At 39.2% G+C, this 11,480-nt stretch overlaps 1 long non-coding RNA gene across 1 annotated transcript; it reads left to right on the forward strand.

The window, feature by feature from the left end:
- The first annotated feature begins 6,341 nt into the window (after positions 1-6,341).
- LOC106014884 (uncharacterized) lies at positions 6,342-10,153 on the forward strand. The gene is made up of 5 exons (XR_001186533.5): positions 6,342-6,472; positions 6,587-6,694; positions 7,605-7,671; positions 8,050-8,164; positions 8,485-10,153. It is a non-coding gene; the product is annotated as an uncharacterized lncRNA (long non-coding RNA).
- Positions 10,154-11,480: the final 1,327 nt, after the last annotated feature.

An 11,480-nucleotide genomic window follows, 5' to 3' on the forward strand; every position in this document is an offset into this window, starting at 1 on the left:
TAAGTTCCTACTATTTAGTAGTGTAAACAGGTCCTTAGAAACGTCATGCCAACTTCTCAGCTGGCAACATCAGCAAAGCATAGCTGAGTTCCCCTTTCAATGCAGATGAGATCCTCTATTCATGCTTCTCAATTTTTTATTTTTATTTTTTTTCCCATCTTGAAATTTCTGTCATGACTCCAACAGCAACACGTTCACTGAAACACAGTTTTCCAGCATCTGATACCAGCTGTCAGGCTGTGTTTCATCAGACTGAACTCTTTGTCCAAGTGCTACCAGCTGGCGTTGCTTCAGCCATCTGGGATCACAGTACTCTAACCTATGGACTGGTGCAGCTCCAGCAGAGTCAGGGCTCTCTATCCTTTCCACCAACAGAATTTAATAGGAAAGTGAAGCGAAGCAAAAGCCGCTGCCCCTTATCAAAGCTTAAATCTTTCCAGTGCTCACAACCTCCAAATGTCCATTCCTGTCAGAGGGAATGCTACTTCACAGCTCTCAGATGTTGGCTGCTAACTGTTGGCATCATTTTAATTCCCAGGCTCTGTTGTTGGAAAACACACTGTATAATGTACTCTGAGGACCGTGCAGCAAAGTTTCCTCTTTCTCCTGCCTCCCCTTTTGTGGCTTCTTACGTAATTCAGTGTCATCCATCACTTCCCAGTCTGCACACTTCTACCATGCAAACTTTCACAAACTTTCTACTTCTTCCTCCCACTTCTCCCTCACTTCCATTAATGTCACACTCCTTCTCAAACTTTATTTTATGCAAGCATTTATTTTATGCAAGCACTGATCTAATTAAAATTGTTACAGGGCTCTGAAAGTAGAAGGTTTGAAAATCTGTAGTTAAAATAGGCCCAAGAAAAAGAAAAACAACAACAAAAATTACTCTCTTTTGATTAGATATGTTTCGGACATCTGGCAATACGGTGACCTTCACTTCCCCACCAAATTTTGATTCTTTATATTATCTCATTAGTTAAATTCCTCTCGGTAATCTTATTATTGTTATTGACTGCCAGTAGTATAATTGGCACTGTAGAAGAGCCTGGGAATTGCCATACTGGATCAAACCGGTGATCCATCTCTCCCACTACCCTATCTCCAAGAGTGGTCAGTACCAGCTGCTTCAGACAAAGAAACACTACAGCTGGCAGTTTGCAGATAATATGCCTGGAAGCTAAGTTTCCCTTGTTTAGAATTGCAGACTGGCTTATGCCCTGAAGCCTGGAGATTTATAGTCCTCCCAGAATACTTACTTATGAAGTCAGGTACTGTCCTTGCCTCATAAACTTATGGATTGGAGTAAGAACTGAAAAGGAAAGGAAGGAATACAAACGTTTAGGTCAATGAGGCGGCAGCTCAGTAATCATTATCCCCCAGGCTGCAAACTTTCCCAAGGCTACACAGTGAGCTGGTAGATGGGGCTGGAATAAAGCTTGGGAACTCTTGGCTCCTTGCCCTGAGCTTGTCTCAGTAGATGATGTTACATCTCAAAGCATTTAAGATGTGGTAACTCTTAATTTTCTAGAACTGACCACTTACCCAATCTTTTTTCCTTTTTTTTTAAAAAAAAAAATAAATCTTTTTTTTTTTCTTTTTTTTTTTCTTCTTTTTTTTTCTTTCTTTTTTTTTTTTCTTTTTCTTTCTGGAGTACTTTGCAAAGGTCAGTACATCCCTGAATAAATACCTATGCTTTCATCGAAGAATCATAAACTTAAATAAATAAATAAATAAATAAAATGATTTAAGATGTTAATTTTGGTAGTAATAAATCTAAAGCGTAGGACTTCTTGGTTAAAATTTACAGTAACTTTGGGCTAACTCTATGAGAGACCAACTTTCCCAATAGAAATTGCTTTCGATATATAGGAAAACTCTTGATTTCCACACAACTGTCATAAGGCTATCAATAACAGACTTCCTATACATCTTGTGCAGCCTAAAAAACTATTTTGTTGTGTTTCTAACTTAAAAACTCAAACAAGACTTTTTTTTTCTTTTTTTCTTTTTTTCTTTTTTTTTTTTTTTATAAATATAATGGCTATTGTGAGATGGGAAAATATCCATTAAAAATGAATTAACAAAATTGCCTTTCTCCTGCTAGTACAATGGAACTATGTGTATTTGAACCTCAGTAGAACTGTTTGAAATCTAGAGATCTTAGTGCCAAAACAATTTCTAGTGTCATAGGTTTTGGATCATGGGAACAACAGGGTCTTATTCTTACTCACCTTATACTTAAAGCACATTCTTATTCAATATCTCCCCCCATATTAGATTCTATTTATTTTTCAGAATTAAATGCTACAGCATTTATGTTTCTGTTGCATACATACATGAAGGTATATACTTTATCTTCTGGTAAATAACACATTAAATAACTACCCATTTCCAATATACATGTAGAAAAGTCCTCATTATTGCTATGTTATATGAATACAGGACACATTTGTTGCCTTTCTCAGCCTTTTCCCTTCTGCCCCAGCATGTCCTGTAAATTAAGGACATGTTCAATTAAAAATATTTTCTAGCTTTCATGAGATGGAAGATGTAGAAATCAATTCCATGGCAAGCTGGCTGATTCAGCAAGAAATCAGCCAGCCTGCAGGAGCCCCTTTTTAAATGTTTTCCTCTCTAATAAGGTAACAAGCCGAGAGAGGTTCAAAATGGACAGGGAGGTTGGGAGAGTTTATGCAGATTAGCTGCTCAGCTTCTGTAGGCTGCAACCCTTGATTTGACGTAATTTTTATGCTGCATCCATGGCTGCCCAGTTAATTTCTCCTTAACACATTCTATGTGTTCAGTACAATTCATATGTTGCAGCAAGACCTTTAGGTTTTCTCTGTTCCACAATGGAAAGAGCATTCAATTTTATTCAGTTCTTTCAGTTTATGGTTGCATTTGCATAAGGCTTCATTCTGTACAGTTCATTCATCACTTTGAAAAATAGACCTTGCTGATTTTTAACAACTATTACAAACAAAGAAAACAAAAACAAAAACAACTGTGGGTATGAGAATTCAGAAAAATTATTTCTGGAGATCATTTTGGCAGTTAAAGAACAGAGTGCATTTTCTCTCCTTTCCTCTTTTCATGCACGTTGTGTTCAGGAAAGAAGAATTACTACAAATAACAACAACAAAAAAAATCTGTAATATTAAAATACTTAGACTGAAAGAGAATAAGCATGGAGCTATATCACTGAAAACACAAGAGGAGGATTTTATTTAGTGCAGTCTTATTTACACCAATATATATTTACTAGTAAAAGGGAATTATTTATTCCATTTATACAGTATTTGTTTCCTTACTCAGTAAGGTGAGCTCAAAGCATCCATCTTCTTAGCCTGCTTTTCATTAGCCTTCTCTTCTTATTTTATTTAATATAAGAATCCCACAGTAGTTAAACATATAAGATAAAATTTAGTTGATTTTGTGTTTTTCTTTTGATTTAGTGAAGAAGGGGTGTCTGTATTATATCTAACACTGCCATTAAAATTTAACAGAGCCTCAAATGAAAGAGATCCATTTTCTGGCTTTTGATTCATTTCTCATTTGCCTAAAAAGTAACAAGCCTTCATAGAAGCTGTAAATCTGGCTAGCAATGGTACTACATTTTTCATGCAATAGCTGTGTCTCCTTTCACCTAAGTGTGTGCTTCAGCCATTGTGTTTTCCTGAATTTGGAGCCATTTGGTACAGTGCTAATTTATTTTACTGACTGAGCACATGAATCCCTGCTTCAGAGGAGCACGGATGGTGCTTTGGCTCAGAGGGGAGCTTGCATAGCAAGTGGAAAAGGGGTATCACTCTGAATGATTAATTGTAGTCCTCAGAAGGGTCTCAGAACATGATCATTCTTTATAGAAAATTGGATTAAAATTTGACACTTCTACAATTTTTTTTCTTTGTAGTGAAATTTTCATTTTTCATCTGTTGGCCAAATAATTCCATGTGCAGTCATCCCTAAATTAATCTTGAATTAATTTTTAAATCCACTGTCCTCTAATATATAATTCACCATAAGAAAACCCAGAGCAGTCAATCTTTCATTAGACATGGGGTGAGAAAGGGTCAGCAGACACTCCTGCAGTACTAAAAATAAAGGCACCACATCTGGTATGGAATGATGTCTGGAATTGTAATGCATATGCATCCACTTACTTGTTCTGCTGAAAACACAAACTACAGAGTGGCTGCATGTTGAAACATGAACCAGTGTAATAGGAGCTTAAACCCTGGAACAGACTGTTTGTATATGTAGTCAGTTTATTAGCAAATGTGCAGGCCTGCAGAGTACAAGAACCATCGTTTCAAGCCGATCTGTCACACATTTAACAAGCTGTTTGTAATACAGTCCATTTCATGTATAAGAGAAAAATCTTTCCCACAGGTATAAGAAATACATGATACTTTTAGCATATGGTGAGCTCTGGTTTTGCAGGTTATCCTACATTAGAAGATGGTGTAACATGTTGGGTTATTTTTTTGTTTGTTTCCCAAATCCTCCTTTCCTTTGTTGAATGTGCTGCAATAAAGCATGCTATAGCAGATGTTAAAAATGAGATTCTGCATGAGATGTGTTTCTAATGTCAGGCACAACCATGCTCACAGAGAATAAATCTAGCCCTGGTGCAAACTGCTCATGCTAAGCCTACTTTATACACCACAGCAGGGCTGAATAGGTAGAAATCAATAGCAGAAGAGCCTCTGCTGCAAAGAGGGTTACTGCTCCAGCACCACTGTGCCTCTGTGTCTCTCCATCAAGGAGCAGCAGAAGCCGGGGGTACCTCCCCTAAATGGTACCAGCTGACAGCTGCTAGTGGGGTGTCAGTGGGGAATAAACACCCTGCAGCACTTGCACTGTGCCTCAGCTTCTGTCAGGATTTGCAAATGCTGCTAGGATTCAGGGATTTTGCTTAGAGGAAGCTGCTAATGCATTGCTGTTTTCTCATCTCACCTCCCCACCAGAGGGTCCAGTATGGCTCCACAGTGGCCCCAAGGATGGGAGCTGCAGATGCTCACCCCATGGGTTGTAGCTGTACTTTACCAGCACCCGAGAGGGAAAGCACAGAGATCTGATGATGTGGAAGAGGAGGGGAGGCTGCCTTTCCCCAGCCTTGCTGCTGCAAACAGAGGAGCCAGCCCCAATTCTTCTCTTGGGGCTGGGTTTTGCTTCCATGTGGGAGACAATTTCAAGTCCTGTCCCATGGAAGGGATGATGGGAAGGATGCTTCTCTCCACCAAGCCCCTGGCTGGTCTCTGCCTTGCCATGTGGTTTTTGGGTGGAGGTGGCAGGCTGTCCTTACTGCAGCATTTTCCCAGGCAGTTGCCAGGCTTGTTTTAATGCAGTGACTTCATTTAATCCTTTCTTGTTGTCACGGACAAATGCCTAGCAAAGAGGACTGCAGTTTGCAGATTGTGCCCAAGCTGAGTTATAATTTGAACCAGATTTGGTAATTGCGTTGCATTTCACCTCCAAGTCAGAAATGAAGCCTAGCGCATGTCAGGTGCTAGTGATTATGAGCTGCCTCCCCCAGCCGGTGCCAGCCACTCAGCAGGGTTTGAGAGGACCACAGCTGCTGTGCATCACCCGGAGGAGTTTTCTCCATGAGGAGCAAAGGGAAACTCCTCATCCAAACCTGTAGGGTCCAGAGCAGCTTCCAGCACCAGCTGGACCCTGTTCCCTGCTTCTTTCCCCAGTGAAATCAGGGAAACAATTTCATCTTTAACCGCAGATCCCACAGTCACTACTGGCCCTTGTCAACAGTCTTAGAGGAGTAGCCAAAGGCTGTTTAGCGCGCCTGTGTTAGTGGGAATATTTCCATCTATTTGAATGGGTATTGTCTCAGACCGGGAATGAACAAGACTGTTCTGCTCCAAGTCTGTCTGTACGAGGACTGTGGGGCAGCGCCAGAAAGCTCCTGCTGCTGACACCATGGAGTTGCTCAGCTTCTCCAGAGCTGTTCAGTTTGCTGGCAGGCATCCTCCTCCAGGTCCAGCCCTGCAAGGGAAAGAGATTTCCTGTCCCCAGTACCTCCCAGTTTCTCTTTGCTTTCTACCTGCCAGAGTTATCACCCCCAAGGTTTTCCTGGCAGAGCAGTTGGTATTAGCGTTCTTTAATCTGTGTCAGGCAAAATCAATGAGTTTAGTTTATGCAGCTTCCACGGGTGATCTGAGTGAGCTCAGCTGATCATACCGCACACAAAGAGTAACGTCTACCACTTGTGCGGCTGGATCCAGAAGAAGATGTCTGTTCCCAGCTGCAGACTCCAGATGATGCAAGTTTTGCTCCTTTTTTACAGTAATTCCTACCAGGTGAAAATAGGCAGGTACCCCACTGAAAAACACCAAGCAGGAGAAATATTTAGGAAAACATGTTTGCACAATATCTTGCTGAGTAATATCAACACAGACCATATGAACTGACCCAGTAATCTGTTGCTATCTGAATGTCACAGAACTTGAAGGTTTTGTACAGCTTTGATTACAAAAATGTGCATTTTCTCTCATCATGGTGATTGAATGCAGAGGGAATGGTTTTCTCTTTACTGTTGTTTATTTTTCTTTTTTTTTTTTTTCAGGCATAATGGAGTTTTGAACAGTAAAATTGCTTTCTGCTTTTTCATAGTCGTTTGGCTATTTGAGAGAAAAAAGACACAGCAGACAGTGCGGCACTGCTACAGGGAGAGGTATAAACACAGTAAAAAGCAAGTTTAATGAGCATGTTTTAATGTTTAACGAAAAATGTGTTTTCACTTAAACTACCTGAAAATCCACAATAAATTCATTCAAGTCACTGGTATTATTTACTGTATACTAAACGTGGAATACCTACTCCTGAAATGTCATTCTAACTTTGTACTTCAAGAATAAGTAAATAGAAACACTATCCTGTGCCTCTCACAATTCTTCAATATCTTTCACTGCTGAAGGATGCCCTACTATGAGAATTACACTTTCCCTTCATAATGGTATTACACAATGCATGATGTTGAGGGTTCAGGGTTCCCCTTCAGGGGTTCTCAGAACAATTTATTTATTTATTTAATATAATATTTTCTTTGAAATACAACCTCAACAAAATATAATCATGAAAGGAGAGCAACTGAGGCAGAGATCATTAATTGAGCTTTTTTTTTTTTTTTTTTTTTTTTTAAGAGGGTTTCCAAGACATGAGGAGGAGTCTGTATTCTTCAGTTTGTTTGTTTACATTAGTAGTCACAATTTGACACTTGGAAATTTTTCTGTGCAAATTGGCAGCTATGACAATAATGGACTATTATTCATGAGTGTCTTACTGATGGCAGAGTAAAATCATCCATATGTCTTTGAAACCCAAATACAGAAAAGGAAAGAATTACTGGTGCTAGCAATTGGAAAGTATAACTCATCAGAGGTCCTGATCTTGCAATAAGAGCTCAGTAAACTTTGAGAGCCCATGAAAGTGGATAAGGAGAAGTCTGGAGCCATAACAAAAACTAGAGTTTTTCATGGTGTCATCAGAAAGTCTCTGCTATTTTTTTTTTTTTAATAATTATTTTTTATTCATGTAAGCAAACTTTTTTTTTTTTTTTTTTTTTTTTTTTTTTTTAATTGCAGAGCTGTTGTTTGGGATTGGGAATGATGAAGAGGAACACTCTGACAGAGCAATTCATCTTATCTGCCTGTATGTTTAACTTGCTTGTGCCATCTTTCATTTCAGCTTTAAGTGTCAAACGACCATTATGTAGCAGTCATAAAAAGGTCCTAGAAGGCATAACAGTACCTATTGCCAGTTCAGCTTTTATTATTTGTACTGAAAATGTCTAAAAATACATTACACTCCAAAAATACCTGAGTTCTGGCTCTTAAAACAACTGTGATTTCCATGGCATTTACCCTTTTCAGCAAGGGTGCCATTTGCTATGTGACTTTCTCCAAAAACAGCCATGACAAAACTGAATCCCTTTACATCACAGTCAAGTCAATTAGGGATTTAAGAGTGAGGGGAAATAAAGCAGCAGCCAAATAACACGTTGCTTCTTGCTTTTTCTATTCTGACCAGAAAACTAGAACAGGCAGTGGGGGATAAGCCTAACAGCTCCAGGTCTGGTTGAAACAATGATCATCTTGTTTTGCTTTGCTGTGGCCCCATAACTGCATGGCAAATAAACAACAAGGTAAGTACAGCCAATTCATTTGCTGTCTAGTTTTGATTTATGAAGGCAATAACTGAGTGAACAGGGGGATTTAAACCTTTTGGTTGCTTTTTGATTTTAGTTCCTTTCAGTTCTGTTTTAAGTTTAAATTGAAATAGTTTTGAGGGAAAAAAACAGGGTGGGGGCTGGGGAGAAATGACTTACATCTTCATAAGGTCTGTAATACCTAGCTTTAATGTTTTACCTTGTGTAAGGAAGTATTTTTGCTTCTCCCTATTGACTGATTAATATGTTCTTCTAAATATTATATTAATATTCTTATTTGGATCTTTATCTTTTAGATATTAAAAATACAGAATTTGAGGGACTGAATTTTCAGGCTAAGAACCCATGGATCCAATGATACTTGAGATGAACTATCTGTTCTCAGTGCTTGTGTAAATCACCCTTATGACTGATCTGTGATGCTAATTTGCTAATTGCAGCTCTAAAATTCAAAACTACTTCACCATTTTTCAAAGGAGCTTTGGTAAACCCTGGATTCCTCAAGGAACTGGATATTTTACTCTTAATGACTAAAAAAAAAAAAAAAAAAGATATTGTCCAGTGAAACTAATTTCTGAGAACATACCAGACGTGTGTTGAAAGAGTACAAATTGGATTTGCCATTCCCCACAGTCTTGTGTACTCATTTATATTACCGCAGAATTTTAAATGCTATCAAAACTGAAGAGGAATATTCCTCACCCATCTTGCCTGCTGTAAGTACACAGGATGTAAAGCAGCAGAAGACCTGGCTCATACGTGTACATGCAGTGCTCTGAAAAATGTGGTATGATGCTAATCTCAGCAAGAAGCAGGCTACCAAAGAGCTCAGAGGAACTGAGGAGGGAGGCATAGCTATTCCCCTCAGAAAAGGTCTGATATCTGTGGTTGGTACAAGGCTCTATTAACTCCCTGGGTAGCAACAAATTCCAGTTTTATGTCAGACTGAGGTATTGCAGTTCAGTATCTGCTGCCTCTGCGAGATGCCTCCAGTCAGCTTGAGCAGCCCTATCTCCAGCTGTGGGGGCAACAACCAGTGGGGCTCAGTTCCCTCCCAGTCTGGTAGTTAGGGCTTTCGAGCAGACCCTCATAGACCAGAAGGCAAAATGCCGTCATCGTGACAGATGGAGGCTTTTGGACTGCTGTTGCCTGAGCTAAATGGGAGCAGGGTGACCCTGCCACTACAGGACTGCTCCCCCCAGGAAAAGAGGGTCTCACAGCTGCTGCTGGCTTGGGAGCCCTGGCTTTTACAGAAACAAAATGAATCAGGCAGAAATATTTTTCAGCTCTGAGAAGCCACATGTCTGCTTGCTCCCAGGAACTACAGAAACTGGGCAGTGACTGCGGTGAGCTGATACTGTATCTACCTTGTCAAAAAACATTCCCAGAAAACATGTTTCTGTTCTCCTGATAGCAGATCTTGTCGTAGTAGCTAAACCAAGCAAACAAGCCCAATGAAAATAATTGCTGGATAATTTCAATAGGTTTACAATTGCTTACCTCAAATTAAAACTGGAGAGTAGGGAAAAATGTATTCAAGAAAGATCTGTTCTTCAGTTACGAGAGAAAATATATGCCAAACTACAGGACTGCACAACAGTAAGTGAACCTAAAATCAGTAGAGTTAAATAAAAGTACAATGTGGAAATCACTGGACACTAAATCTATTTGCACGGAGGCAACAAATACAAGCTTCATTCTATAATGAAGGAAGGAAGTGAGCTCTTTGTAGATGCTCATATGTCTTATGTGAATTTGCATATGCAGTTCCAACTCTGTCTATATTTAGGTACGAATAAAAAATCAAAAGTTTATAATCCATACATACCCTGAGCAGTTCTCTACTAAGAACATTATGTATCAATATTGTCATTTCAAATACTCAAAAAATACAGTTTGGGTCTCCAAAATTTCTGGAAGTATTTAAAAAGCTTTCATTCTTTCAGGTTTAATTACGTTGTAACAATTGATCACCTACAGAAAATTTTCTCCAGCCTTTCTCTTAGACTTTAATAAACACAACTTTATTATTATTATTATTATTATTATTATTATTATTATTATTATTATTGGAAATTTGTCCATATTACTTTATGTACAAGCTATAAATATACAAATGTACTTAAGACAGACTCAGTTATGGTTGTGGACAGTAGAATGCAGCCAGTTTTGAGCATGATCACAGGAGCCAGATTTTCATGAGGCCCCTGCTGATCAAGTCAGGCTGCACAGATGATTTCTGAAAAGTGTCTCAGGGTAGATTGTGACTTAGCACAGGCTCCCTCCTAACCTGTTTCAGAGGCTCAGTTCGTTGCTCAACACAGATCATTAATTTACAACCTAGCCTATCATTGCTATTAAAGTCAACATCTATCACCAGTTATTACTTGTATCACCCCATCACAGTAACAGTTATTTCCTGTTCTCAGCTTAATGAAATATCAGGAGACCCAAAATACCTTAGTGTGAATGATTAAATGGAGATTGCTATATCAATCAGTGAATTCAAGTTTCATGAATATAAGACTCAGACTAAGACCCAGATCAAAGAAAGATCTGAAGAGCTGTGGCACGTAGCTGACAAATGGCAGCCCTGATGGCTGAATCTGCAGCCCTGGCTGAAAGCCTTGGCTCCTAGGCAATGCATGGGAAAAATCTAACACCTCAAAGCAAAATTCATAAAGCCAAAGATTAAGCACTAGAATTTGTCTTATCCTTTCAGATTTCAAGCAAAAAGCACACCTTTCCTCTCAGGATTCATTCTCTGTTTAGTGCAGTTGACTGTTTCTTTTAAATGAAGTGGGGGACTTGCAATTTATTTCCAGAGAGGAACCCACCATTTTATACAGTAGTGAGCACACTCAAAAAGTGGGAAAATTCCATTCAATTCTACCATCTGCCTAAGGAACTTCAAACCTGTACCTTCTGAGTGAGGGCCAGACTTACAAATCAATTTGTGTATTTTGACTGATGATTAAGAAGCTAGACCAGATGGAGACCCTGAGGTAAGCTAGGAAAAAGGATACCTAGCTGTCAAATCCAGAGGTTTCTTTTTAGCTCATCAAACCATTCAGCCTTGTCAAAAATGAGCAACTTTCAAGGATACTCAGAAAAGGAAGCAGACGTCAGTAGAACTTCAAACAGTAGAAAGGCCGTTCCTACACAGATCTGCTTGGCTGCTCCCAAAGACTGTTTTGGCCATGTCTGAGCTAAATAGGGCTCCTGGGGCAATAATTGGCAACCTACAAGCCCTTGCCATAGAAAAACTGTATCCCGTATCTATTCTGTGACC

The sequence above is a fragment of the Anas platyrhynchos genome, chromosome 3, assembly GCF_047663525.1.
Source record: "Anas platyrhynchos isolate ZD024472 breed Pekin duck chromosome 3, IASCAAS_PekinDuck_T2T, whole genome shotgun sequence".
NCBI classification, from domain to species: domain Eukaryota; kingdom Metazoa; phylum Chordata; class Aves; order Anseriformes; family Anatidae; genus Anas; species Anas platyrhynchos.